This window comes from Rissa tridactyla, chromosome 2, assembly GCF_028500815.1.
Source record: "Rissa tridactyla isolate bRisTri1 chromosome 2, bRisTri1.patW.cur.20221130, whole genome shotgun sequence".
NCBI lineage: Eukaryota > Metazoa > Chordata > Aves > Charadriiformes > Laridae > Rissa > Rissa tridactyla.
The window spans coordinates 46,847,424-46,859,467 of NC_071467.1; the positions used below are offsets into that span (position 1 = coordinate 46,847,424).

General features: G+C 39.9%; 1 protein-coding gene across 8 annotated transcripts in view; it reads right to left on the reverse strand.

Annotated features, from left to right (window-relative positions):
- The window catches only part of DTNA (dystrobrevin alpha), a 227,400-nt gene that overhangs the window by 101,152 nt on the left and 114,204 nt on the right, over positions 1-12,044 (reverse strand). The window lies entirely within an intron of this gene.

The following is a 12,044-nucleotide window of genomic DNA, read 5'->3' on the forward strand; positions in this document are numbered from 1 at the left end:
CCAAAATGCACTGTTCAAATGAAGTGGCGGTACATTATAACTGCCTTTTCCGAACAGCCTATTCATTTCCCAGAGTACTGATAAAGGCTCTGCTAAAGTGCTGTCTATGCTGGACATTTTGTGATGTGAGCAGCAGTCCCACTAGGAAGCGGACAAAGGGTACGGCTGCATCCTGTTTGCAGCGATATTCAAAAGTTCACCCTTATGCTCTAATTTGGCCGGGAGAGACACGGATGTGTGTAGCGTGGCATGAAGCCTGAGCTAATATAACCTGCCTTTCTGCAGAGGTAACAGCTTTCAGTATGGGGCTTTACAAAAGCGGCCACACAGCCTCTAACCTGGAGGTGGCTGGCGCCTTGCTATTGACTTCAGCTCACAGGCGCCAGGGAGGACTCACACCTCCCTGCAAAATGACATATACCTCAAGATACGCCAGACCCAACCTGCACCCTAATTAGACAGCAAGTAGTAATATCTTTTGTACCCGGATCAGCCTTAAATCTCTGCCCATAAAAGACGAAACATGATGTAATCCCACTAACCCCAGTCTGCGTTCCCCGCACTCCGTTCTGTTTCTAGTCGAACACAAAGTAGGAGACAATTTTGCCACGGCAAATGACCAGATCTCATAGGACAGCTGGGTTAATAAAGCCCTTTGAAAAGATAGTACCTTTTACCAGGCAGGGCAGTTGAGGGAATACTTCAGAGCGAATACAATTTTAGATTAACTTTTACTATTTGTAGCGTGGGTCACAGGGCATCATTTTCTCTGACTTCTCCTGTATTCAGAATTATTCTACAAACAACGTGCAACTGGTTTTCAGACTATATACTGTTCATATTCATTGACTGAAATTGGGCTATGTTGATTTTGGCACAAGGATTACATCATCATCTTTCAGTTTCTTGATACAATTTACACTTAAATCTTACAGACTTTTCTCCACTTATTAATTTGCTGCTTTCATTCCACCAATGTTCTCTAACATTTGTGAAATAATCACTGGCCTCAGAGTGATTGCTCCAAACTTTATCGAAAACAAAAGGGACGCAACTTTATTCTCCCTTCCCTCATACTGCTGCTTGGATAAAAATATTCCTTAGCTACCGTTTTTAAATATCTACAGTGCATCCAGTGGAATGTGTCTCACCTGTGACCTTTTTCACCATGCGGAAGAATTTTCCCAGTCAAAATTAAGTAAAAAAAGTTATTTTTCAAAAAATGCAAATTGTTCAGCAAGTTCTCCACTTCCTTCAGAGAAACCATTCTTAAAGTGTCCCTTCAGTGGGGTAAAAATCATTAACTCGTTTTCCCTCTTCTGCAGTTCATCGTCCCCTTGCTTTTACTGATGCTTTAATCTCCTTATATAAAACGTTCCCTGGATGTGATCATCATTTTTCAGAATGTCCCATTATCTAGTGAAACTGAATCGCCCTTTTCACTGCTGGGGCTTACGGGGGTTCCAGGGCCTGACAAATAACTTTATATTTATACATGCACAACTCAGACTTCCTTGGAGAGGGAAGAAACTTTGTATTTATATTTTTAAGACTCACTGCACCAGATATTTTGCAGATTTTAAAACAGCCTTCATCCCAAATGAAAATCTTAAAATCCTCTTCAATGGGATATATGCCATTAAGCTAATGAGAACATTAGTGGTGGCAGTATTCTCAGATAGATATCTTCTACCCCTCCTTTGCCTCTTTTCCTGATAGAAGAAAATGATAGATGTTGCTCATTAATATTGTTATTTTTGAGTCGTCATTAATAGTAATTCACCTAACTGTGTCTTCCAAGCTTTTCATATGCATTTTTAACTCCAGAATGTGCCACAGCCCAGGCTCGACTAATGCTGTTGGTCATGGGTGTTGTGCATCTCCCTTTCCAGCCTTGTTCACCTTGATCCAGCTCACAGGTACACAGCCCAGCTCTTTAACTCAGATTACGGAGACTCAGGCTTTGAGCCTGGGATAAGCTCAGCTCAGTCCCTGGGGCTGGCCGTGAGCATAACTGACTACAGTCATGTTTCAATACTTCTCATTTTGCTTATAACACGTGCCAAGTCACGGAAAAAAAAAAAGTACAATTTGTTCTACAGGGGAAAAGAGCAAATCACAAAGTGAACTTTAATGTACTTTACAAAACAGAATAAATTTTCTGACATGATTTTGAAAAATATTAATTAATGTACACTCTTCCCATAGTAGGGATTAGATTGTATTTGTCTTCTATTGATCCCCTCCACGATCTTTTTCCCTTCACTTTTCTCCCCAGGAAACAGCTCCTCCACTACAGGTAGGGAGAACACCTACTGTGCATCTAATTAAAATTCTTTTCACGGGCTAATTAGTAAGGTACCAATTAGCAAGGTATTAAGGCTTCAATATATTACAGACATTCCAGAGCAGAAATCATTCCAAGCATAAGGCTTCCAGCCTCTGAAAAAGATATCGTGAATGTTTCATTTCTATCAGCCTTTCAAGCTGAAAACTTCCATGATGTTAGTAGTGCTTAAAGGAAAATAATAAATACAGAAATAATTTAGTTTTATTTGAACTCTTTTGATTACAATTTCATCTTCGTGCTTACCATGTATCAGAAGCATAGTAGGTCTATTTTTTTAATATACTTTATTTGTTTATAAAATCTGGGAGGGAATAACATATAATATACATAAGGTAAGAACTAAATGCCTCATTTTAGTTTCCGTTGCTCTTGTGCTGCTTTGATTTATAAGTACGGTAATACTCTCTCTCACATATAAGTGTTTTTCTTGTTTTAATATTTACAGGGTAAATAGCGTAGTTTATTAACCCCCATTTTACGTCATTCTTCTTGTAATTAGTATATTTCCATTTCTTGAGCTATCTGTATGCATGGTAAAAGCAATGCCTGTCATAATTAAATCAGTAGCTCCAAAAAAAACCCAAAAGAAGTAATTGCCTGTATACCTGGAGAAGGAGCTCCCCTCCTGAGAGTTTCATACACTTCACCGGAGACTGTAAAAATTCCCGACCTGACACATGCGCGTGCACAGTTTGATGGCTGTGAGAAAAGCCACCCCATTAACACTTCCACAAATCCCCATCCCGTTCGTCCGTGACGGATGAAGAGCCCTGGGGAGGCGGGAAGCACGCCAGTGAGGAAAATCGTCTGCTGAAATTGATTAATTGTGGCATGAAAAATTTACCAAGTCCCATGCGATGGCTGTGACGCAGCCGCCTGTTTGACAGAAGCAGCTCCGAATCCTGACCGGTGACATTCCTGACAGTCTTTCAGGATGGATAAAAGCTGGTTTTTTCCATGGCAGTAGGTACAGAGGAAAAAGAGAAACACTTGTCTCTGCCCGAGTCCTGCCCAGCCGTGCTCGCTGCGGCTCTGAAGCGCTTGGGAGCATTCTGGGATGCAGCTTCTAGCTGGAATTTTTGCTCCAGAAGACTGGTAAAGCTGTCAGTGAGTATCTTGACATCACTTCTGCAGAGAGTACCATCGTTTGGTAGAAAATATCAACCAGGCTCGAGCACCCTTTATTCTGAGCAGTCTATTTCCCTAGCAAGGAAATCTTCAACTCCTGATACAAACAGCTATTTTTTTTCTTCCATGAAATGTCAAATCTTAGATATTCGCATTGGTATGTCTGGGAATTGGAAGCATTAGGATGCAGAGAAATGTGCTGGTTTCTCAGTGGCTATTTTCCATGCTGTTGACAAATCAGATGCCATTTTCTATGCAGCTGGTCAATATTTAAACCCAGCTTTGAGCAGAAACAGTAACATTTTTCAGCTGCACAGGCTTCTTGTCTGCCATTGCTTGGGACAGTTTTATCAAAGTGTCCTCTATATGTAACAAACTGCTATTCCTTTTCAGGATTTACCAGCATCAGAAATTTTTATTTATGAAAATGAAAGAACCTGCTAGGGTCTAGCTTACAGTGACTTTATGAGGAACTTAAAAGCTAGTCAACAGCTAGGTTTGGAGTGCCCTTCATGCAGAATTCATAGCAATATGAGAGAGAAAATTTTCCATAGATTTCTTCCTCTTCTCCCATTTTCCGCAAATTCAGCCCTGGTAGGTGGATGCTGCTCAGCTAACTAGAGCAGAGCTATGGCTGCTTATTCCAAAGTGAATTTGGGCTGGAGAACAGAGAGTTAAAAGGGAGAATGAGTGCTAGCTAGAACTGTATTTGCAAAGTCACCAACCTCAGCAATCCTTGAAGTTAATAATGAGAATCATGAAAGGCCATTTCAGAGCCCTCTTCCCCTTAATGGATTTACTGGTGCCGTATGAATGTCTTGTTCCACATCTTCTAATGAAGCAGGTCCTTAATAGGCCTCTCTCAGCTTTACATTCCAGGACTAATCTTTGGCACGATAATAAAATTGTTCAATGCTCTTTCCTGAGGCTAGGTATAATTGCATTTCACTTACAGGGCTTGTTTGTATTTTATCTAGATGAGCTTTTTGCAGTGAAGAAGGAAAATAAAAGCTGTTGCTAAGCTCACCTCCAACATGAGCCTCAGCAAGTCTGCCTCCTCTTATTTTTGTTATGTTTTGCAATTTTAATATTACCAAAACCCTGAAATTCTCTCTTGATTTATTCCTTTAGCAAAATGTATCTTTCGTTTTTAAGAAAGAATTTTCCAACAGATTTTTCATCGGTTCCCCTTTTGGGACCTTCATATCCTTAGTAGAACACTGTCAAAAATGCCTAATAAGGCACCCACTGCAACTCATTTTCATAACACTCAGTCCTCAAGGAAGTCTGAACGCTATGCAAATCTTATCTGTGAGGCCTAAAAAGCAAATTGTGAAGAGGTTCATCACTAAAGGAAAAAAGGGCAATGTGAAGACAGAAAATATGAGAGTCAAAATAGACTAGTTTCATACTTAATACCGTAGAGAATCAGAACTTTAGCAGAGGATGCTGTGACTGGCTTCAGGTAACAAAGGAACCACCAGTCATTTTCCACGTGCACTAGGCATTATTAAGTTTAGGAATTCAAAATTTTGTTAACTAGACCAAAATATATCCCAAAAGCTTTGTTCTTCTGCTTTTTATGGGTGCTCGTAGAGTATAATTTTCAGCTTTTCGCTGCCACACAAAGGAGGACTTCTCTTGTATAACTGAGAATCTTACTACTCCAGACATGAAAGACATTTGAGAAAACCAATACTTGAGGCTTACAATATGCATGTGAAACTTTACAAAACTGTCTTACGAGAGTTGCTTAGATATATTTTTCCAACCATACTTCTTTAGAGTCAGGCTTTTTGGCACTAGAAGAAACTATTCTACTGGATGAAATAAGGAAAGAAAGCTAACATTCAGTGCTTCAAATATGTTTTCACCCATTGAGAGATAAAAATGATCCAAGAAAATAATTTTGGTCAGCTCCAAAAAACTTCACCAGTGCGTCATTGCCATCACTTCTGATAACCAGTTCTGATAAACAGTAGAGACTGATTTTAGCTAACTGGCACAGATGCAAATACAGCTCTTCAAAGCTCTGCTCAAATGCTATTTTAAAATGATATTTTGTCTACGTTTTATTAAATATTTTAAAACAAATAAAGCAGATATTGATTTTCTTTACACTCATGCACAGTGTTTCAGAGCATTAGTTCAGATGAGGGGTAGTTAGAAAAAAACTCCGCTACCAGTCATTTCTTTTTTGTTGCACCCAAAACACATTCCAGAAAAAGAAGAAAACCCCAAAACTCAGACACAAAAGTTGACGATATACCGTGCCAAATCTGCTTGTCTGATGTGTTAATCTGTTCATGAAGTTCTGCCATGACCTCATCAGGGACCTGTATTTCATCCAAACTATACTTTTTCCTTCAACTTATGTTTTGGTTTTTTACTATTTTTCTAAAAAACATGACCAATAAAGTATTGATCACCTTTAAACACTCGAATTTGCAGTTCTACTTCTTTCAGTTAGTTAGGCAAAGAAAATTCATAGAGAAAATCATAATGAAACTAAAGGGCTAAAAAGTTATAAGGACTTTATCACAGGAAGCATGTAATTGATACTCTTGATGCTTTGGTACTCTGGTCTTCTCTCAGGTCTTTTTATTTGCCATTGAAGAGACACAAAGGAGGTTGCAGGATTTCACGTATAATTAAACTCCTACTTAGTCAAACGGATCTTTCAGTACTTCTTGTGCTGCCATAATTAAACCCAAAATCATTTGAGTAAGCTGTCAGTGATGTAATTGTGTTGGGAAGCATTTCCTGGCTTCTGCCAATTTTAATAATACAAGTTGTCAGTTTTTGTAAACAGGGATTTGATGATTATTTGCTTTAAGGCAGTAGGTACTTTCATCTCCTTAGAATTATAAAAACATCTAAATAAATCAAATGGTAGCTGTGGGAGAAGATACATTCCTAGGTGGTTGAAACTATTGAGCTCCTTTGCATGTACTCTGAAAATCTTTCACTAAAATTAAGTATTGTTGGGTAGTCAAACAAATCAGTTAATAGAGAGGCTGTTGGACTTTGTCACCTTACCTGATCAAAAGTTTTGGCATCCAAAAATTAATTGAATAGCCATTGATTTACGCAAGTTGAAAAACCCTTTTCAGCTAAGAAGAGTTTTCCATTATTCAACTGAAAACCAAGAAGAATTTAAACTTTTTCATCTTTATGTCTGAAATAGACCCCTCTGGCCTTTTTCCACTTTTTAATTTTATGAAATATTGTAACAGATAGATTAATGAAAAAGTAGTCTGAATTATATCTAAACAACACAGCTAAAAAATTTAATCTTTAAAAACATTCCCATGGAAACCCAAGTCTCTCCAGATCTAATTGGGGAAAGGTAGAAATTAAATTACAAATGAAAGAATAATGAGGTACTGATGAAACTGTTCACATATATTCTTTCATAGTGGTAGCCATTAATTTGTCTTAAATTTCAGTGAGACTGGGCACTAGGACAGAGGAATGGCAGTAGGATGGGAATTAACAAATTTATGAGCATATTTCGGTTAAGTGTACCTTCTGAGACAAAAAAAGCTTTGATTACTGAGTTGGTATGAATCTCATGCAGAGAGAAATCAGATCCTTAATGCAAGTAAGAGCAGCCTACAGGCTGATCTAATTAATATCTGAAGAAGGCATTTTTAGCAATTAGCTGTTGTCAGAGAATAAGGAAATTGGCGATTTTCTCTTTTTTACCTGGCCATATCCCTTCTGTGAGTGGCCTGATGGCTTGGGTAAAAGTGATACAACTCGATCATTTTGGTGGCTGCATTCAGTTGAAGATTCTTTTACAGCGGATGCCAACTTGTTCTTTTTAATTCTGTTTTCAAGTACCAAATCACATTGAAGGACACACGACTAAGTCTCTAAGTTTGCGGTGGGAAAAAAAGTTCCATGTGCATTGTTAAAATGATTTCACTTGGCAGCATTAGTTATAATAGTTATAATAGTTCAGTCCTCAAGACTCTCAGTCAAGATCCTAACTGTCCCAAAGTCAGAATGATTAAAGTCAGTGTCTGTGTATTCCATAACTATCTGCCTGCACACCCATGAATAATCACCTAAGCAGTACTGCAACACAATCATTATATCCAATGGAAACAGAACAGGCAGGCCGGCAGCACCATGCGATAACAGAAGAAACAGCAGAAAAAAAATCCACGCAACGAGATATCTAAATTTGTAAAAAATTAAGTGACATGAAACTACAGGCCGACACAAACATTCTGCGTCTCGTAATGGCGAATGCATAGGAAAGGCAAACTCCTACGGGCTCCAGTTCAATGAAAGCTTTCTTTAATCTGTCCTTATTCTGCAAAGCCTTTACACACACACTGGACTCAAAGCATATGCCTGAATTCCATCGTGCTGACCGAGTGCTCAGCTGAAGAGGAACGGATTGCTGAACCGGGCTCAAAGGTTTTTCTACTGAGTCCTTAATAAATGTCTAACAAAAAGGGCAGCCTACAAACAGTGTATATAAAAGGGAATGTACTTGCAAATGGCACTTCAAGCAGGAGTCAGACTATCTCCCAGCACAAGATAAGCTTTAGTCACGTGCAGAGATATATCTAAGAGAGAACATACCTCCTCCACATGTGATCTGGAAGTTTACAGAGTACTGAGGTCACTTGGAAAGCAAAGGGAATTAAAGAACTAAAGAGAAGGATGTAAGAAGCACAAGAATCCTTCCCCCTTTCATCCTTCTCGTCTTCATTATTTGGATGTATGTTGAGATGCTATTCATGACACTCTTACAAAAAAGTGAACTTTGAAGAGAACTACATTTTCTCTCAGGCCATACATTGCTGGTCATCCCTTAAGTTTCCCACCACAGAAAGTCAGCATAACCTTTTCTGTTACAGAACTGTCTTTGATGCAAATGTATTCTGTCTTTGCCTCACAGCAAATTTAGGCCTCCCATTGCTGGACTACTTTCATACAATATTACCATACCCTTTCACGTTAGTCTAGTTAATCCATTTCAGTGACTAATAAGGTACAACTGTTTATTAGAGGCTGGAATTTTTGCAAAGCTATCCACTGAATAAATAGTAAGTCAGGCACACCTTATGTCCTCACTACAACATCAATATGTTAGACGCAAGGCTGTGAAGGGCTATAATAACTTAAAACAATTCAAGAAAAAATCCCACCCTTATTTCAACAGGTAAAGCACAACAGGAAATGAAAGCAAATGCAAACATAAAAAGACGGAGAGCTTGATATGCACTATCGGCTAGTTTATTTTCTCAAAAAACCTAATATACCAAATTACTTTTAACCTAATTAAAATCTGACATTATTTTATTAGGCAATATCATTATTACAATAGCATACAGAAGAAAATGAAATACAATATAATTATGTAGCAAATAGTCTCGTACGCTAAGCCAGAACAGAAAGCTAATGCTTGAAATATTGAATGCAAAGATAATGGCTGGTGATGCTTGTAAATGGACACAGCAGAAACTGGGTCCTAGGTATGATTCACTGATCCTGTTCTTTCCTCTCAGATATGCACATTAACACTGGTTGGACCCTGCTAAACTCGAGTTACTGTTGTATATGCAAAACATGCTTGAAGAGGAGCATTTTTAATAAAACAGTATTCATTATATTGTGAAAGAACATTTAGGTTATAAAAATCCCTCCAGTGCAACATAAACATCTCAGCTGGTACAAATATATTTGTAAGCAGACTTGCGTCTGAAGAAATTTCAGTGTCCTGAATTTACCTTTCCCATGGCGAGGAGGGAATGTGAAGAAAACCAAGGGGAGCACAGGAAAGCCCGAAAGAAGCACAGCTATCAAACCAGCAGCTACAGTTCCAAAGATTCCTGATGTGCTTTGAAATCCCCAGACGGTTGTTAAAAGGCATTTTTCTTCATGTAAAATGAAGTAGATAGATAGCTTCTTAGAAACACCTATCTGAGGGGCTGCCAAGACAGAAGACACACTCCTATGCAACCATTGCGCTAGAATGCACCAACTTTTGTGGAAAAATGACTTTTGTAACATTAATGACAGGTTACAAGAGGTGCCAAAACAGTCAAGACATGGTCACACAGCACTTTACGTCTGTATGTGCTTCTGTCACGTTCTGCCAAAGACTAAACTTCCTGGAACAAATTTTTCAACACCTCTTTCCTTTGCAAAGGTCTCATTTTCCTTCTATTTCTGCTGGGGTCTATTATTCTACACACATTTAATACAATACCAATAGTTTACATTTAAACGCACACATAAAGCCATAATGGAAGATGAATGCTTTACGTGCTGTATGTCTCCCATAGCCAGGAGGAATTACTGGTCTCAAGCCAACATCTTCACCTGTGCAGAGTATTTTTTACTCTGAGAGAACTGCTGTGGACTTCAGTGAGGCTAGTCAATGAATGAATAAGGACTTCCCTGTCCTTGTGTCATGGTTGCATTCAGTAGGAGTTTTTTTTCAAAGACCACACAAGACAGCATTTCTAGGAGAACCGCCCCAAAAACCACTCCGTGGAGCAACCCCAATCAGTGAACTCACAGCTGTGAAGGTGCCGTTTCCAGGATCCACCACAGTTACACAGGTATTTCACAAAGACCAGTCACCAAAAACCAGCTGCCATCAACCATCAGAGAAGCTCACAGCCAACAGAAGAAGGGGAACGGATGGTCAGCGCCAAAAAAAAGAGACATCCTATAGAAAAGCATGGGGCATTAGGGCCTCCAGCAGCTTGCAAGGAGTGATATATTCTGGGAGAGAGTACCTGTGAAATGCTTTGGTTCTGAACAAACAAAACACTGTACAGATACAGACAGTTATGAAGACAGGCTGAGAGAGCTGGGATTGTTCAGCCTGGAGAAGAGAAGGTTTTGGGGAGACCTTATAGCAGCCTTCCTGTACTTAAAGGGGGCCTATAGGAAAGATAGGGAGGGACTCCTTATCAGGGAGCGTAGTGATAGGACAAGGGGTAACAGTTTTAAACTGAAAGAGCATAGATTTACATTAGATATTAGAAATAAATTATTTACTGTGAAGGTGGTGAGGCACTGGAACAGGTTGCCCAGGGAAGCTGTGGATGCCCCATCCCTGGAAGTGTTCAAGGCCAGGCTGGATGGGGCTTTGAGCAGCCTGGTCTAGTGGGAGGTGTCCCTGCCCATGGCAGGGGGTTGGAACTAGATGATCTTTAAGGTCCCTTCCAACCTGAACCATTCCATGATTCTATACATTCAGTATCAAGTACTGACCACCCGTAACCATGTACCACAGAAGCCCAGTGGGTGCACCCCAGCCAGAGCTGCTGGGGTATTCGTGGCTACTGCAAGGGCACTGCCAATTGTGCCACAAGAGCAAGGGTATTACATGAATCCTCTCAGAGAGCAGTAACCTCGCTAGGCTTGAATTTTGACAAGAAAATGTACTTGAAGTGACTGTCACAGGTGAGAGGCACATTTACCTAGGTAATTACAACGAGCAGGCAGCTACAGACCACTTCCAGCCTCAGAGGCACTGGGTACAACAAGCCCTTTGCTGAGCCAGCAACCAGCTCGATGGTGTGATGCTCTGACTGCATGCCAAATGACCGCTTTGAAAGCGACGACCAGCTTACTTCAGAGAACAACAGAAACTGAAACCGAGAAGTCCATGTTAGTTAGAAGTGACACACCACCCCCTTGACAAAACCATGTCCAGTTTGAACCACGCTGGCAGATGGATACGATCCTTAAATTGGTCCAGAGGCACTTAAATTGAAGTAGTTTAAGTTGGTAATAAGCAGATTTAAACTAAGCTGCTTAATGATATTTGAAAATGAGAATAAGTGCATTAGCACCTCAAGTGTCATTTGCTTAATTCTGAGACCATGTCTAATACTCTTCTGAGTATTTTTGGTCTGCCTTATCAAATGTACCACATCAGAGCAGGAAGTAAGAGACCTTCTCCCTTCGTTTGGCTCTGGCTCAACCACACTCAACTGTTACATTCTGGTTTAGGCACCAAGTTGTCTGGAAGCTATTGACAAAGCGCAAGGAGCGAGAAGGAGAGACGGGGAAATACTCAGAGGGTGGAGACCGGAGGGTCTGATTTCTGGGAAAAGAATTACATCAGATCTATACAGTTTTGTTAAATGCTGATGAGCTGGGAATAAAATAGCTATCTGCTCTTCATGTAGTGGAAAGAATTATTAGGTATGATACAAAGGGTTTAATTAGGAATAAAAGGAATGATATTTAAACATAGAAAATGTCCAATCTCGACAGGGGAACTCTGAAGTGAAAGATGTAGTAAGCTGTGGACAGTCTCTCAAGAGATGTGGTGAATGTCCTACAGTCTGGCATCCTTCTGATGGAAGAAGAAACAACGGTCAGCCTTGCTCTGCTGTCACAAGGCACTATTATGAGGTATTGGCTTTGAAGAGCTAGGGACCAAACTATACCCAGGTAGCCAAGTCAAAACCACTCAGGATCAGAAACCTGAGAAGCAAGAATATAAGAAGCCCAGGTCTAGGGGCAGATGTGGTCCGAGTTGGGGCTCCACATCAGGAAACCAGGTGCATCTTGTGTAGCA